Source organism: Lampetra planeri, chromosome 9 (assembly GCF_965212315.1).
Source record: "Lampetra planeri chromosome 9, kcLamPlan1.2.h2, whole genome shotgun sequence".
In the NCBI taxonomy this organism is placed as follows: Eukaryota; Metazoa; Chordata; class Hyperoartia; order Petromyzontiformes; family Petromyzontidae; genus Lampetra; species Lampetra planeri.
In genome coordinates this window covers 14,879,404-14,895,289 of record NC_136115.1, presented here as the reverse complement: position 1 = coordinate 14,895,289, position 15,886 = coordinate 14,879,404, and the positions used below count along the sequence as shown (strand labels likewise).

General features: G+C 43.5%; 1 protein-coding gene across 1 annotated transcript in view; it reads right to left on the bottom strand.

Moving 5' to 3' along the window:
• PALD1 (phosphatase domain containing paladin 1) overlaps positions 1-14,610 on the bottom strand; it is a 61,921-nt gene extending 47,311 nt beyond the window's left edge. Inside the window, exon 1 of the mRNA XM_078597724.1 lies at positions 14,514-14,610. The gene's annotated coding sequence lies outside the window, so the exon portion shown is untranslated. The remainder of the gene's footprint in view (positions 1-14,513) is intronic.
• Between the last annotated feature and the right edge of the window lie 1,276 nt (positions 14,611-15,886).

Here is a 15,886-nt window from a genome sequence, read left to right as displayed (position 1 = left end):
AAGTCGTACTTTAAAGTAGACAAGATAAACCTTCTTGACAAAGGTATTGATGTTGCGCCTTTGATCCTGCAAAGTGAAGCTGCCACAGATGTAGCAGAAGATATCTGGGTCATTACTGCATTTCCTTCTTTCGGATGTTGTAGCCATTGTTAGATCACGCCCTGCAGAAGAAAAATATTAAATAAATGTGGATATCTACATAAAATTATATTATAAACACACTATCCTAAAAATACAGCACCATATTTTAACACTAAAGCAGTCACTGACTCGCAACAACTTGCAATCATAATTGACAGAGTTAATTTCGGGTAAAATCAATGAAAATGGGGTATGCTGATAGCATAAAAATGAGATGTGATAGAGAAAATCTGAGATCAGATTTGAAATCAGCACCCTGAAATTAGTCTAAAACAGCTGCAAAAGTCCAGGCCAGATTTTTGTTTTGTTTACCAGTGTTATTTACCGAGTGGTTTCCAATTGTATGGCTGTCTCAATTTTAAGGTTGTATGCACGAGTTCGTATGTTGAACATGTGATGTCATCGAGGTTTTACTGCCGGTGTACACAACCGTTATTGATCCATTTTGTGTTCCTATTATTTTTCCAGTCGAACTGGCCCTGTTCATCCCTATCCTATAATTAATATTATTCGTGAGTTCTATATATATATAAACACTTCTCTCTACATGCATTTTTATGCAACATCTTTTTTTATCCCAAAGTAAGGAAGATATATTGCATTCAACAATGAACTCACAGCCTCAACTTGATAAAAAAAATTCTAAAATATTCTAAACAACTATAAAGATCATACTTTTTTTCTCTCTCTCGCTGTATAATATCGTCTATGTTTATGCCATGCGTTTCGTGCCAGAAAGGTGGCAAATGTGTTCCAGAAACGCACGATGTATTGAATCAAAAAATAAAGTTTACATGACTTGACTTCATCACATCGGTTGAATTCGAGAGAGCTCTAAAACATGGCATGTTTCGTGGTCTCAGTTTATCCATCATTCATCCCTTTAACAGTTTTTGTCCATCCACTGCTGGACGAAAGCCTCCCCTCAACGCGTTGGTCAGAGATACGGTTTGTTTGGTCATACCGCACCACACTGGTCAGCACAGATTTGGTAACGGTGGTACGGGATCTGGTTCGGATATTGCTCACTACTGACATTAGCCATCGGAAGGGAATCTAACTCGTGTTGCTTGACTTCACAGTGAAGTGCATTACAACCACCATGTCACTGCTCCACCCCTCGACTCATTAAGCACGGTTGAATGGGGACGGATGTGTCCTTTGTGAAATTGGTCCCCGCGTTGTAAAGGAACACGTGGAATATATCATTGGAGAGCGTACGCAGTTTTATGACTTAATTCAAAGCTGTGAAGAAAAGTGGTGCTTGGGCAGCGCACGTCACGGCTCGATGGGACGGTGGCCGCTGGTCAAGAATAATATTGGAGTGGCAGCCAAGGAATGGAACGTGTCCGAGAGGACAACTCAGGGGATCGTAAGAGATGGTAGTGGCTTGGGCAGGCCTGCATCCAGCAGTGGATTGATTATGGCTGCCGATAATAAGCATCAAACATTAAATTTAGATTTAAAGCGTTCGTGACTGCAGGGATTCATATTCTTGGTTCCTTCGGTGAAGTTATGTAGAAGGGAAATAATAAAAAAAACATCACTTTACCGAGAGAACCAAGAACATCAAACATTAGTTTGAGTGAATATTATGTTTTTAAATGGCTTTCTTTTGAAAATCAGGGTTGTGAAGTCTAATTGTAGGCATGAGCACACTACAGGATAAATAAATCGACCTTGGAACATTATTTATTTATAACCTAGAATACTGCATTACAGCGCAACACTTTTCATCATTCATCTTCAAAAGAATAAACTTATAAATGAATAGACCTGTGCTTTTCACTCCAGGATACCACTTTATAAATCTCATTTGCATTGAAGTGAATGTGGAACAAACACACTCGCTGCAATCGAAGGCAATTTCATCCAGACAATACAGCAGTGTGCAGCATATGCTTCATCCGAAAAGCATTCTTTGCATGGCAGTATTTTTTGTATGCTGGCAAAATAGACAGAGTGAAATACAAAGCTTTCACACCACCGAGACCAATTCTTTTTTATACCAGTTGTCTTGCAGAGCATCTTCAAATATGCAATTGGTTCCAGTCAATCGCTGACAAAGAAGGCTGCAAAGCCATTTTATTTTTAAGGATTAATTCCTGAGAATTAAATGTAACTGCAAGCCTCACACAAGTAAAATGTACAATCTACAAAAAATGTGCAAGAGTTTCATTATAATGAATGCCTAATTTGATTGTCATAATTTCCACACAGATTCAATCAGCAATTACCTAAGCTGGTTATTTCTATATTTAAAAGGTGGCAAGCTCAAACTAAGCCATTTACACTAATACAACTACAGTATATTAATGACAATTACAGGAAATGCTCCTCAGTTAAACAGACAACACGATTTAGTCAGGCCCATGATAGCCACGGGGGATCCAAGAATGTACACATCCATCCCATCCCTTCGGGAGAGCAGTGCACTCCCCTGATGAAGAAAATCTCGTTCTCCATCACTCATAACCCCCTCGTCACAAAGAACCTTCTGCCTACCTCACCCAAACAATGCCCACCACTACATCTGAGCTAAACATAGTTTAAATGATACATACTGCTGCAAAAAAAATTTTAACTGGCATGATCTGACCGACACATGTAGGATTTATGTTGTGTTTTGTATTGTACAGTTTTGCTTCGAACTAGGACCCATACCTAACAGAGAGGGTCCTTGTTTATAAGCATTGGGCAATCCACCAGTGCTGGTCTAAGCACACATGACTCTGCTGATGAGACACTGAATTCCAAAACCGGTCCAAAGTAGACTTGAATTAAACCAATTTTTGCTGGAATTATGCACTATGCAGCTGATGGAATGTGTGAGTTTAAATTTGAAATGCGGAAAGACACATCTTTGATGGAGGGGGTATTTTTCTACTTATTTCCTTGAGACAATGTTAGTGGGTGGGGACACACACGAGAAGCAGTGTTTTGGATGACCCTCTGTGGCATCGGCAATATTACAAAGCCTTTGTGGGCGGCCTGAGGAAGAATGAAGCTGATGGCACTGAAGTCTATTACTCTACAGTGTGTGCTTGCTCCTCTCCCATGAGAGACCGTGATGGAGCGATCTTCTCTGACCGCTTAACACCTACACCAGCATCCTTAAACATACTGCATATGGGGCCAAGAGTAACGCACTGCGTAGTGAACCTAGCAACCCGGGTTAAATATCTAGGCATGGCTGTGATAGATTACCCACCCCTGCTGGACATCTTTTAAAAAGGACTTCATTGCTCATCGGATTTCTCCAGGATTAATAAAGATTGTGATTCTGAAGTGATATCTGAATCGGTCCTGAACTTCCCTATTTCACAAAGCCTAACTGACGACCATAGTGAAGTATAGTCATGGGGAGGTCATCATACAGCAGTGGATGTAAAGGCTGTTATTTATGATTTTGTTCTTGACGAAGTGCGTTTTTTGGTAAATTTCGCGCATATTTGGCAGCCAAAATCACTGCACTGTCTTCAGAAAGAAAAATCATTTCCATCGAAATGGGAATAACAAGGAATGATGGATCTACATAGAACAGCAGTAGGTGAAACTTGCGACTGTGCATTAAAAAAAAAGACCCTGCACTCAGTGAGAGACATACTATGCTCTTCCCACATTTCAGTTCGCAGTATCATTATCACGCCGCAAAAAAGCTCATCAAAGTGACGGAGCTAAAGTGTCTTGCCAGATATTGACAGCCAACAAGCCACGTTCACAAAATGGGGTATTACACGTCAGCAGCCACAGCAGGTAATGCACCTGTGCCAGAGCCGTTCATTATTTGCAAAAATATTACAACAGATCAAAGGTATGTATATATTTTTTTTTTATCAGGTATGTATACAGAACAATTGAATATGAAGGCCAGGGTTTCAAGAATCGGGTTGCACTGCGAACTTGTTGATTTTGAAAGAAACATTACCACTTCAGACCGTGCGGTCATTGTTGCGATTATTAAAACGTTTTTCAACTAAAACCTAATTGTGGGCAAGGTTACTTCTCTTTTAGTTTTCACTAATTTTGCTTTGCACGGCACATTGCGACGATTCGTTTCATTGTTGCTCTCTTACGAGAGAGAACGTGGCATTTCAGATGCCTCCGCGTGGTGCATCGTTCCACGTATGCCGCTTGCGTCCCACCACAGTCGCGCTGCCATAGAAACCCACAGACGGCGGTGAGAGCAACAAACATCACAAATGCGGCACCGCGGTGTGCGACGTCGTGTGCTGCAGTAAGGAGATTTGCACAGGGGTACTGATAATGAGCCGTCCATCAGCTCATATATGGCCTTTAATGAGCATTTGTGAACAACAAAACATTCGTGGCAGGCGGCACGGATTTTTCTGCAGGTTTACCACATCTCGTCTTGAACTCAACGCATTTTGTCAATGACGCTGCCCTAAGGAGGAAAGACTTATATAATTGGTGTTGCTTCAGAAGGAAAGAAGAACAATTGCTCAAAACACTTTTGATTATATCACAATCCTCTCTCGCGTGGCACTATTGATGAACGTGTGGAGATGTTGTTATTCATGTATGTGCACCGCCGTCAAACGCAGTAACATGCTATCTCATCTTGAAACCATTAACCCAGCAATCAGTTGCTCTTCCCATTGTCGCATCCTAGGCTGATGTTATCCTTTTTGTGGCACTTGCCACCGATTTCGGCTGTGGACAACGGCAAAAAACGTGCCCTCTTTGTGACAGGTTAAAATGTGGAACTGACAATGAGAGTTACGGCAGCTTAACGGAATCCACGGAGGATTCTGCGCTCGTGCATAATTCAAAGCATGCACCAAACGCGAGAGCAGCAATACAATCACATTTTGACTAATGCCGACGACTCAAGGGAAGTAAATCAGAATCAAAATTTAAGTTGCAGATGTGTGGAAACATTTAACAAATCACCAATGGTTAGAGAGTTGTGCCAAAACACACACATTCTCATAGATGATTTACATTGCTCGTTAGAGCTTGTGTTACAAAGGTAAGCTAATCAATAGTGAATACACTAATTCAATATTGGTTTTAGCATGTTTTTTAAGGTGGCTGGTTTGTCTAGAGGCATTACTTGATTGCCAGTAAGTGCAAAGTTCATCAATCGTAGCCACCATCTGGGACTCCCCCCAAGAGCTCAGCTAATGTGCACCGTGGCATCATTGGGAGTGTTGAATGAGTACGCAATCTGCTTTCCTAAAAATGTAAAGTACTTCGATGAAACCTTTTCGGAGAAGAAAATTCCCAGTCTGCTTCACACCGCTGCCTAATTAGAACTTCAAATGCCACGATGCATTTGCCAAAATGTGGCGCATTTCGGATCGTGCCTCTCACACGCGGATGAGAAAACATGCAGGGCGCGTCACTCGAAAAGACGACGCCCGATTGACGACACTGAGGCACGGAGTGGCAGCCAAAGGAGGAGGGAACACGTCTGGGAGGACGTTCACCGTGTAGATGGAACGATGAATTCCGCTCGTGCGCAGGAGCACTGAAGGACCATGAGAGACGGCAATGGTTTGGAGGAGCCCTTCATTCAGCAGTGGAATGAGAAGGGCTGGTGACTACGACGACATATATAATATACAGGGTGCTTAAAAAAATGTTCACACTTCTGAAAATGTGCAACAAGACCACAAGAAATGTGTCTCCCGGCTTTGGAGACCACCTGGAGAAGATTACAGGCACGCGTTGACAATGATGCCGAACAAGTGGGAGACTCTTTGACTTTTTGAAGCTCACATTTGTTTTCACGTTACAGCGTATTATCCCTTATTTATTTCCATTACATTTTTTTGAAGCACCCTGCATTTCAGCCGCCACTGACAAGTGGCTGTGGTGCTGCTCTGTGACAAGGCTGGCGAGAAGCAGGTCTGGACCGAGAGCCACTGAGGATGGACCCGGTGCCTTGCTCGCGAGAGGATGTCTCTCGATTCGTGTAGGGCACCGCCAGCTACTGTAGTCCTTGACTGACATAACTCTCAAGAATAATAAAAGAACAAAAGTAATCTTCTGGATATCTGACACATTTCTCTCTCGAGTAACGACGCACGCAGCCAAAACTCCACGGCGACTGCTCACCGAGCACTAAGCCCGAGTGCTCAGTCACAGCCCGCAAGTCTTAGTCCTCACATTTTGCTTTGTTGACACCGTTTATTTTCAGCCGCCGACGTCTCGCGTACGCGAAAGACTGTCAATATCTTGTGATGCTACGTAAATAAAAAGTGCCATTTCTCCATATTTGAACGCATTCGCTATTTGCCTCCCTGTCCAAATTCATCACGGCCAGGGTTTGCCCTCGCGCAAGCTGTCCGACCAAAATTGGTGCTACCCACGGAACGCAACGTAAATATTTAATGTTGTAGCCTTACTTGTGGAAAACCTTTTGCTCGAAATAGAAACCCATTGTTACCCATTACCGCGGCAAAATAACTGCACAAACAGCCTAGCATCTGTGGGACAGAAACCGCGCCGTGCCTCGGCATGGTGAGGAGGGGGGGGGTCTCAATGAAGTGGGGTTTACATCCTTGATTCTCGGCACAGTTGCCATGGGTGTACGCCTCCTCGAATCCGGAGCGAGCCTTTCGACTATTTGTTTAGCTCCAATGATGTCATGGCGTTTGCACGACGCATCAAGTAAGCCCGGTTGGGTATATACACTACACCACTATACACTACACTCTAAACTACACTATACACTACACCATTAATCACTACACCACTATACACTACACTATACACTACATCACTATACTAAACCAATATACACTCCACTCTAAACTACACCACTATACTAAACCACTATACACTCCACTCTAAACTACACTATTAACTACACTCTCAACTACCCTATACACTACACCACTAATCACTACACCACTACACACTACACTATACACTACACCACTATACTAAACCACTATACACTACACTCTAAACTACACTATACACTACACCAATAATCACTACACCACTATACTAAACCACTATACACTACCATCTAAACTACACTATACACTACACCACGATACACTACTATACACTAAACTACACCACTATACACTTCACCACTATACACTACACTCTAAACTACACTATACACTACACCACTATACACACTACATCACTATACACTAAACTACACCACTTTGCACTACACAATACACTCCACCACTATATGAAATTGAAAACTCATTTCTTGGCAATTGCTTGTTGTGTTTAGTTTGTTGTCCGCCCCCCCCCGCACCCCCCCGCACCCCCGATTAGAACAGCTGGCGACGTACGGTGCGATAGAAGTTCCACATACATACGCACATACATCGCCACCCGGTACGAGAAAGTGTTTTCTCACACGGCGCGCTTACTTGCCAGCGAGTTACTCCAACGACTCTATGTCGAGTTTACAATTAACTGTGAACGCGGCGAGGCAAGGATTCCCGACTTGCGTATCGCTCCTTCAACCGGAGTGCATCGAGCAATTGGCGCTGCCAATTTAAACTTGTACACTTTATTTGTTTAAGGGGCGTCGCGGTGGTGGTGGGGTTATCGTCCTCGCCTGGTATTCAGGAGGTCGGGGGTTCGATCCCGAATATTTTGAGTGTGCATGTTCTCTCCGTGGTCGCATGGCTTTTTTTTTCTCCGCGTCCTCCGGTTTTCCCCTTCCACATTTAGAAACATTCGATTAGACTATTTAGATAATTTTGGTGCCATAAATGTCCAAATGATGGGCCATTTTGTTGAGCTATCATTTGTGGCCAGGTCGCTTCTACAAAATAAGTTAATACCTGAGTGGGCTTTGCCTGGTAGGATGGGGATGGTTTCGTGATATTTGTAATGTGTTTGGGTGATTTGTTTACCTTTATTGTACTTCGCACTCCGATCATGTTTTTGTACCGTTTGTTGTTGTAACGTTTTTACCCGCCCCTACTAGACAACTGCGAAAAAATATCCTTACCGCTCATCGGATTCCTCCAGTAATAATACATCTTCTGATGAGTCAGTGGAAGGACGACACGTGTGTGTGTGCTCTTTTTACGCGACCGAGCCTCTTCATTGGCCACACACTTTTAAATTCCGCTCAAAAAAGCATCAGCTCCCAGTTCGCTTACATCGGGTTTTTTTTTCTTTGAACCTATCTACGTGACTTTACCGAAAGACCCAAAGCATACAAACGCAGGTCGCCTTTTTCTGGGTGCAAGTGTGCTAACCACTACTCCACGTTTCCTCCTGTTACGTAAATAACTTTTTTGCTAAATTACGTACTACGAACATCTCGTATGTTTGTCATGGTCGAAAAGCACAATTGACTATAATAACGCGTGCAAATACACCCTTGTTACACGCAGCGGTTGTATCTGCACATGTGTTACAATCCTGTAATATCTTTAGCAGAATTTGAGATGGCACCCAGCGGAAATCGAATAGTGTTGCATGACAACTCCGCACTCGGTCGTGGCCAGATGTGGTGTAAATGTGTGTGCTCGTGGGTCTGATGCAGTGTTCAGCGTGTCCTTGAGATCACGTGCGTGGACACCCCCTTGCCCTGGGGTGTTTTTTTGTTCGGATCCTCCCTCTCTATTATAGGATTGTATCCATTTTCAGTAAGTGTATACGTAAATTCATAAATGCACAACTCTTAGCGTGTAAGTTATCGCAAGTGATACTGCATAACGTACCCTACGACTGCGTTTGTTTTAATATTATATGAACAGCGGGACATTAAAATGTTAAATCACAAGCTGTAACATCGGTGTAATTTTGTCTTTGTGAAAATGACGGAGTTTCAAAAAGACGAGGGCACTCTCAGCTACAAATGACTATTTATTTAGTTGACCAGGTAAGGCCCACTGAGCTATAGCGCTATTTTTCAGAAAGACCTGGCCACAAAACGTACCTCAACGAAGTGGATTACCACGTGTAAAATTATAGCAGCTAGATACTCTTGAACGCGTATTTCTAAACGTGGAGTGAAAAACTGGAGGACCCAGAGAAAAATCCACGTGACCACGGGGAGAACACGCCGGCTCCAAATACACAGCAGGCGTCAGGGTCTAGGATCGAACCCACGACCTCCTGCATACCAGGCAAAGTAGGTAACACCTCGCCACCGTGGCACCCCAGCCCAGTACTTCGAGGACACCTTGTACTTTTATTTACGACCGAACGTTTTGTCTCGTGTGTACAGTATTTGATTCCGGATTATCAAAGAGTTTAACTCTAAACAGGCAGCAATGGAAAATATTGCTCATCCAAAAAAAAAATGTGTGCTAAGGTCAGCTAATGAAAGCATTCCATGTGGTGCTCCCCCAGCCACCGTGTGGAGGCAGGTGATTACATTGTAACTATGGGAGGAAATAGATTCATTTCCTCTGCCGGAAAAGGCCATTGGCATTTGCTAACGCTACGCTTTTTGGAAAGTATTAGTTTATTAATTACGCTGCTCCTGTTTGCACAAGAGAATTAGAAAGACATCCAAAGCGCGTTACCGTTAAAATGATGCAACTTTGGCGCTACAGAATATTACCCATTAGCTGTATCAAATCATTACAATAATTCCTACTATTCTAATGTAACGTTGCAAGTACCGTTAACTTACTCTAAATGCATAACATGTGGTTCATACTGAATAGCAACACATCCTCAATGAAGGAAAGATGCAATGTGTTCCTGTAAATCTGACCTGAATTTGTTACGGTGGATGGGGTTGTTATAAGTGCAGAGAGATCTTGTCTGGAAGCAGAGTTCCCAAAAAACACTTTTTTGAACTTAGGACCCCACCAATGCTGCATTCAACCACGCAATATCCATGACGGATCCCGTGTGGGGAATCACTGATGAACACTAAATCGGATTAAATTCCCTTTTTTGTTGACCTTTACGATGTTGCAATCTTAAATGTGCATCACAAAGCCACGAGCTCTTTTAGACGTCTCATCCGATGGAGCGCATTTTCGACTGCACGCTGTTATTTAGTGCCGTGCCAAAGGAATGGCAGCGTTATAAATCTCGAGATGAAACTAAAATTCTTGATAACAAAAAAAAACGTTCACGGTTCAGTTATGTGTACACTACAATTTACTGTCCCGGTCACAATATGCATCACTCGCAGGTTCTGATTTGCATTTTAATGGAGGACATTGAGAGTTCGATTTGGGTTTTTTCTATGAAACCTCGTGAAACTCATTTGTATAGACAACACTTATCTGTATTTATCAGAGCTGATTTTCAAACCGAACTGATGCAACCCTCAACACTGTCAGCGTTATTTGAATTTCTATTTGCGTTTTATTGTGTTCTGTTCTGGAAAACTTGGTTCGTGTAACACAACTCGGACGCGTGCCGAACATTATTTGCTGAAATATGGCCACCACGACTCTTCCTGTAGTCATGAGCCAGTGCATTGGTCATTGATTAATTCACTTTAATGATCCTTTAAGCCTTTATTGGGGTGGAAGAGTGGTTCAGTGGTTCGCGCTCTGTACTATGAACCCAGTGGCCCGAGTTCAAATGTCGGTCACCGCTATCATCAGTGGGGAGGGATTTGAATGGTCTTGCATGGTCAGTTTTGCATTGACCAGGTTGGTGAAGTATGGACAAACAACCCTCCACCCATGCCCAACACAGCACAGCGAGGCCTTCACACAGCAATATATTGACAACGATCTGTAAAATATCTATGTTTTTTAATTATACAAGGCCTATAATGTTGTTAACATTCCACAAGGCCATTCCTATGCTTGCCCAATTCCCATAAATGTTGCCACGTTTGCAAAAATGTGATTTGACCTTCACGTTCAACAAAATTATCTCTGTCTTCCTCGCCTGCAAACACAGGGTGGTTGTGCACACAGTCACTTATAAGAGGAGAAAAAAAGACTGGGGGGAGTAGGTGATCTGTCATGGATGAAGTTCATGTTTCTGTCTGCATGGATGCTAATCCTGCATGACTGGACATGTTGCTCGTGGTGGGGAGGAAGCTATGTGGATGATGTGCCGGCTGCTTGGCAATCCCGGCAACGTTGCGGTGGCTAGGAGATGTTAACTACTTCGCCTGCTACACAGAGGATCGTGGGTTCGATCCCGACTCTGACGCCTGTATATTTAAAGTTTGCGTGTCTCTCTCTCCCCGTGGTCGCATGGATTTTTTCTCCGGGTCATTCGGTTTATCCCTCCACATTTAGAACCGACATGGTTTCGAGTTTTTGGCTTCTATAAATTTCCACGCAATAATCCACTTCGTTGAGCTATCATTTGTGACATCCAGGTTACTTCTGAAAAAGAGCGATAAAGCTCAGTGAGCCTTAAACCTGGTAAAATAAAAAAAATGGGTTTGGTTTAAAGTTCAGTTTACGTCAGCCGCAAGGCCCCGCGGTAAGGAGCCCAGCCACTGCCGAGAAATGGCAGTGGACGAACGCAGTGCTCAGTGGCGTGTGGGGTGGGGGGGCTGGGCCCTCCACCGCAGGGCCGGCGAGGCTGCCCGTCCGTCTTTGAGACGGTTTGCCTCGTAGCATCTCCCGGTGCAGGCATCACAATCTCGAATCTGACACGCGCGTCAGTTTGGATGTTCTTCTTCGTCGCAAATAATGAGGGCAAAGGACGCGTGGGAATTCGTAAAATAGTATCTCTTCCTTTCAAGCAGACACCAGAACCTTTACTCAAACGTAGGTAGTCATAGTCGTGTGTCAATATTACATTCATCCGGCCGGGAGGTTCAGCGGTAGAGTGAGCGACTTGCAATCAGAATATCTCAAGTTCAAACCCTGGTTGGTGGATTACTCAGCCCATCATCACTCCGGGGTCAATACAATTGTTACAGCGTTATGGGAAAGTCAACAGTGGTTGTCCTGTAGAGAGGTTCACCCTCACCATAGAAATGCGGAATTCCCACCTCTGGCTATGGGCTGTAAACGGGAATAGTCACTCAATGCTAATTTGATTCGGAATTCACTTTGACTTTGACTTGACTCACAATAGAGAAGAAAAAGTGAAATTACATCTCCTAATCGAAGGAAACACCAGAGCCTTGCTCATAGATAACACTGACAAATTAACTTCAGAAAATGTTTTCTTTTTATTTCTTCTTCTTCACTGAGGTTGCACTTCATGAACCGAGGACTGACAAATATGGGTGAGCGGTGTCTGCGCTGTTGACACTTTCCGGGCTTTGCCGTGCGGCCTTGCCCTTTCCTGAACCCGTCTGCAAGTCGGAGTGGCCTCATAGCCACAGCAGCAGCTGCATCCATCTCCAGCCGCTTCACTCAACACTACACAAATTACCGCAATCTACTGAGCCACGCAGCACACTTAACAGCCCCGCGATTTCATTTCCTTAATGTTGTACCTTCAGTCGATAATGCCTTTTCTGATTCACTCTAATTCTTGCGCACTCTAGCCGGCTACCTCAATAACCTTTATGTTCGTACGGTAATTGGCAATGTTTATTGCAATAAGTACAGACACAATACAAATTTTGCATAATCTTTCACATCATATCACTGGCATTCTAATTTTCTGCCCATCACTCCGTCGGGATCAACAAATTAATACTTTGCAGGGAAATAAATATTGAGTTTTACGATGTACAGATTTACCCCCCCCACATAGGAATGTGGAATGTCCACTACTGGCCCAGGGCTGTAATGAGAAATACGCACTGGCACAGTGCTCAATGGAGCAGGAAATCTATTTGACTGTTCTACTTGCGATTTTCACCTCCAGCAGTTTCTGCCGTCATGTATAATTAATACGTGGATGGGAGCAGTGCATTAGAGGATTTAAAGAAAGGAAATAATCGATAAAGTCCACGTGTGAAATGATCACACTAGGGAAAGGTTCAATGCCTAAACATGTAAAAGCTATTTGGTTGAAAGCAATGTTATATTTTGTAACACAGTACTCAAATACAGATGTATAAGACCATTTCAACCATATTAATGGAGGTGGCTATGCATGTGGCATTTAATCCAGCACTGTGGAGGCAGCGAGGGTAGGTGGATTACCGCACAAATGTTGTGAAACACCCTTCCTGTGGACGTCGAGGTGCCATACTCTGACTGGCCAGGAGAAGGCAGGAGAGCAAGTGGACTTATCTCCATCTGTTTCCATCTGTATGTGGATTGAGTGTTGCCCCCTCACACGCTTGGTGTCCAGATGCTCCGGTTTCCTCCCACTTGTATAAACACCCATCATGAATTGGCAGAAAACATCTTAAAAACCCAATGCAGTATGTCCCCCTGAAAAAGAGTTCAATGATTATGTTTGGCTGTCCTGGATAAATAAGTAAAAAAAAACACGTGAGCACAGTGATAATCATGTGACTGCTACGGCGCTGTTCTTCGTTGCAAGGCCCGCGGGCCACTGGCGGCCCCTGGTAGCCTTTAGTGCAGCCCCCGACAATACACAAAGAGTGAAAACACCCCGTGAAGGCGGTGTGGCGGCCCTGATGATGTCTTATCGGCGAAAGGGGTCCCCTCTAAAAGGCAGTGAAGAACAATCCGCTACGGCGTGGTGATGAACACGACAACAGCATAGGGAAAACCCAGCATTGTGGGATATAAGCGAAGCACTGGGGGTGTCATTACGACGGTGAGTGTTTGATATGGAGGGTCTACGGTTGGTGGGTTGCTTTTTTTCACAGTAAATAAACGCTTTCAAAATCATCCACACAAGTAAATATATACAAATGGCTACACGAGAATATAACATGTTCATGGTTATCCGGCTAGCAGCATTGGATACGGAGCACTTAGTCTGGAAAGTTTCATGATTTTCTTTTACTATGCTATTCGTGTGTATGGCAATATGTCCGAGAGCTAAATGTCAATGTCGAGGTCTGCTAGCCACGAGAGGGCTTCAGGAGAGGTCATGTGGTATTGATATTCCCCAATTGAAGGTGCACATACTACAACAGTTTACTCTATGGTGTTTTAGTATAAACCACACTTTCTCGAGTCTCCGTCACTGCTGTATCAGAGCTGATCATAACGGATTGAAATGGAATGAGCAATCAGGAGACATGTGCAAACATATTTTTTTGTTACACTTCCACGCTCTTAAAATAACTGTAATGTTTTTTTATTATGTTATTTTATCTCCTGAAAAGCAGGTGAGAAGATGGAATCGTGGCTCCGTGTACCCAAGGCATCCACGCTTTGATTTAAAACCCATAACCCCGTCAAAGATATGCCACTCTCTATCCACACGAGTTACACAAATAGATGTCAACGATTTCCATACAACTGTCATATGCAGTTTTTTGGGTACCCATTCAAAACATAATCTTCTGCAAAGTCAACACTGTGAGGCCTACCTACATCAACACGGGAATGCTTCGATGCACAGAGGGAGCCCCACAAGCAAACATAGCTTACCCGTCTGGTGATAATTTCACAATGAGCACTCAAAAACTTGTCAGCAATGGCAGGGCGATTGCACTGAAAGGCAAACACAGCAAGCAATCCATAGAGAAGAAAGAGTGTGGGTGCGAGAGAGGGAGAGAGGGAGAGAGGGAATGATTGGAGAGCAGAAGACAGGCAAGAGAGAGAGAGAGAAAAAAGAGAGAGAGAGACAGGGTGGTGCGTCAGTTGGTAAGCAAGCAACAGAGAACGCGCGCGCGTGTGTGTGCTGCATGCAGTATGAGACCAATCCACTTCGGCTCACGTGATTTTTGGCAGGAAATGGCTGAAGTTACTTCCAGGATGCATCTGGCTGGGGTGCTGGACATAAAATGGACACATATTGTGGCGGCGGTGGGGAGGGGGGGGGAAATGATCACGGCAAGCCATAAATAATGGAAACCCAAGATGTCGATTTTGTGTTTGAGACAGCATTGAGACTGCGTGGGATGTGGGCTTTCCTATTCAGATGGGATGAGAGACAGATGCACGAGAGCACACAAGTGATTAAACCACGCGACTGTCGAGAAGTAAATAAGCGCAAGTTAACGTCCAAATGCATTCTCCACCAGGAGGCAAACATCAAAAGACAATCAAGCATCCAGAATAAGTCAACAGACCACAAACTTTCCATTTCAATTATCAATGGCATAAAGTTTAAAACCGTGCACCATATGCTCTCTGTTTGACGAGTCTCATATACTGTTGTGTATTCTCAACAAGCTCATTGCATATCATATTAAAATTTTATATTTGATACACATGCAAACATTGTTGCTAATCAGTGCGGTTCACTGTTTTTTTTATACATTCACATCACTGGTGTGTGTAAGTCGTGCCGTATAGCTCTGTTTCTGGATTGTATATCGATCCATGTGCTGAAGAAGCATCCCAGCAAACCGTCGGACATCACACCGAACAAACTCCCTGGTGCAACCTGGAGGCACATCGGAGATGTTTGCAATATTTGGACAAAGACAATATCAACTGAAATTGTGTGGGATGCTGTAGCAACCAGTTCTCAAACAAATGGCACCTGGCAGCCATACGCAAATGCCCTCGTGTGTGGACATATCACTGTGCTCCAGCGAACTTTGGATTAATCTGCTGTATATTGCACACTGGAAATACATTCAAAAGCCTATGCACCAAAGAGCAATTGCAATAAAATATCTTGTTAATCAACTACATCTGAACGTGCAAAGCTCGCTTTGCACTTATCACCATGCACGTATTGTTCACTAAAAAGTGTAACAATGCATCACACGGTGAGTATTTTTAAATCATAGGAATAACATTTACAAAGCTCAGCATCTTTAAATATCAAATTAATATCTCTCAGCAGTTCT